Below are 2,930 nucleotides of genomic sequence, written 5' to 3'. Positions count from 1 at the left end.
GCAGCACGTGCTGTGTGCCCAGGAATGGCTGTGGCATCCCAGATGAGTCCAATCCTGTGGAAGAGAACCACGTTACTGAACACAACTGGTATCCAAGTCTGACATCTTAAACTGCAATAAAAAGAAAGAGAGTTTGAGGAATGAGGCAAGATGGCCTCTTCAACATCAGAAACACAGAGAGAGCAGTCTATGTTTCATTGTCCCTTTTACTCTTTTTCCATTCACAACTACCTCTTGAGCCCTCCCTATAATCAATCTGTCTTTCTCTTCATTCTCCATCACCCTTGTGACCCCGCATTCAGATTCCTCATCTATAGCTTTGTACCTAAAGACACCAAGTTCCGTCTTCTTATTTTTCTTGCAAGGACTTGTGAGCAACAGATCCCTTCTGTAATCTCAGGGTAACTCTACTCCTCTCTCAGCCCTTTTGTTTTCCTGATCTGCTTCTCTACATCCTCCAGAGTCACACTATTATTAAAGTCACATACATTGACATGTCGGTGTGTTGAACCTTTTCTTTTGAGCCCAACCTGTCTGCTCCCTGAAATAACATTTTTGACTCACAAGGTAATGTCAACTAACCTTGTCTGAAAAGGCTGAAAGACAATTATATTCCAACAGGTTTTGTGAAAATTCACACCAGGACAGGGCTGAAGTAGCTCAGCTGGGAGAGCGTTAGACTGAAGATCTAAAGGTCCCTGGTTCAAACCCGGGCTTCAGCAGTGTTTTGCTGTAGCTTTTTGTGCCTAGTGCTGGGCTTTTCATTACAAGAGAGACAGGGAGCTACTGAAGAGAGTCCAGAAAAGGTTAATGAAGGGATTGGAACATTTCTCAGTTGTGGAAAGGATAATAAACCTGGGACTGGTTGTCCTGAAAGGATGTGGAGTTTCTGTTCTTACAAATACTCAAAAGCTACCTGGATGTGGTCCTGAACAACCTGCTCTAGGTGGCTGTGATAGAGCAGGGAGCTGCACCAGTTGACCTCTGGAGGTCACTTCCAACCATTCTGTGTGTAGAGGAGAAAGACACAAGTTTACATCTAATGGCAAAGAAAAGCGAGGTTGATGTCATCCTCATATATTTCCATTAGCAGCGGCCACCTCGTCAATTAGCACAACCATCCAGGCTGATCAACCAGCCAACAAACAGCTGTGATGAAGATTAGGGTATCAGAAGAACCAGACTTACCTATATATAAAATTAGGCTTATACATTCCTATCCTTACAGAACTGTTTATTGAGTTCATTTTTTTTTTTTTTTTCAAAAAACTATTATAATAGCTCTGTGGACAGAGATTGCTTCAAAATTATCTCATCACCTGCTCTGAAATCCCAGTAACTGTCATCTGTTGCAAGATCTGCAACGCTACGTCATGCGCCGAGCCCCCAAATAAACTTCCGTTCTCATTTAAGACACCATCTGTGTCCCATTTCTGCGGCGCTTGGCAGAGATCGCTTCCCTTCTATGGTATGTTTGTTCCCCTCGCTGAGCTGCAGCTTTCTTTGGAGGTGGGTAAGTCAGCGGGTGGAAAGGATGCCAGCTCTGTGCAAATGGAGATCACTTTACTGTGACAGTGTCCTTGGAAAACAGGGTGCTTTTGATGTTCTGCCTTGCTCAGATGGTCCTCAAGCAGGTGCAAGGGCAAGCCAGAGAAGATCTAGAGCCAAAACTAGGTCATTTTTGGCTGCAAGAAAGGGAGGAGACTTTGCTGGGACACTGGCTGTTAATGAGGGCAAGAGCAATATGAAGAGGAATAGCCAGGTTGTGGACACCATGGGCAGGTCCAAACACACTGGAACACCCAATATCCCTGATTTTTTTTACCAGGTAATTGTTGGACTTCGTAGCCTTGTCTTCCTATTATACAGTAAAATTAAGCTTTATTGAATAATTGAGATGGATGCAACCCACAAAAAAAAATAAAATAAAAAAAAAAAAGCATAAATAGCATTAGTTTAGCCTTGCCATTGAACTCACTGATCTGTGCAAATTGCGCCACTGTACCTCAGTTTCCCTAGCTGTAACAGTGATGCCTGCCTTTCCTTACCTTCCCCAAGTGTAGTGAGAGTTAGCTTGCAGGTGAAAGTACAGTGTGTTCTAGGCTTGTTTTTGTCTGTTATCCCAGCACGTGTCCCAACGGATGATGCTGTATTACTCACACACCTCTCAAGTCCTCTTTTTCTCTAATTCCTTTTATTTGTAAGAGCGACGAACAGTCATGCTATCCAGGAAAACACAGCCTTCATAATGCTGGCATCAACGTCACTGAGCTGTGCTCAGGAGACTGTTCCTTAGGAACTCCTAGGACTTTCAGGTGAATTTACCTCAAACTTGATTGGAAATGGTGGGGGGGAGAGATAGGGAAGAACAGGACAGCTCATCTCAGAACTGTGGAAAATGAGGTAAATAATGAGTAAACAGTGTAGGAAATGAAATGATGGGCTGAAGATGAGGTAAGAGGATAAAGAAGCATGGATCACCATTGATACAGACCACAATCAACAGCCAAGGACTTTAGGATTCATCTGGAAAGGGAGTTTATCACATAAATGGAGATGAAAACAACTTGGAACATTTTGCCTATCATGACAAACACTAAGAGACATCAAGTGGTGTCTGTGTGTATCTAGAGGAGATAAACATGAAGAATACATGGTCAAGCTAGAAGGCAGCATTATAAAAAATAAGTCTAAACTGGTTAAAGTTGTGTGCTAGCTATAAATTCAATGATTTATACCAGTCAGTACACAGCAGCTCTCAATGAGCTCTTTCCTGCCCTTGGGGAAGGGCAGCAGCTCCCAGAAAAATATCATAGTGGGTGTCCTAGGGAAGAGGTTGTACCACATATGGTGACTAGGAACCGGCTTCCCATCTGTAATTTTTATTTTGCTGCACAACCCTCTCTTTTGCCATCGTGGCTGATCACATT

General features: G+C 43.1%; 1 non-coding gene across 1 annotated transcript; it reads left to right on the top strand.

The window, feature by feature from the left end:
- Nucleotides 1-649: 649 nt before the first annotated feature.
- On the top strand, nucleotides 650-722 carry TRNAF-GAA (transfer RNA phenylalanine (anticodon GAA)). Its single transcript has one exon. It is a non-coding gene; the product is annotated as a tRNA-Phe (tRNA).
- Nucleotides 723-2,930: the final 2,208 nt, after the last annotated feature.

This window comes from Columba livia, chromosome 2 (assembly GCF_036013475.1).
Source record: "Columba livia isolate bColLiv1 breed racing homer chromosome 2, bColLiv1.pat.W.v2, whole genome shotgun sequence".
NCBI classification, from domain to species: Eukaryota; Metazoa; Chordata; class Aves; order Columbiformes; family Columbidae; genus Columba; species Columba livia.
This window is presented reverse-complemented; position numbering and strand designations above follow the sequence as displayed.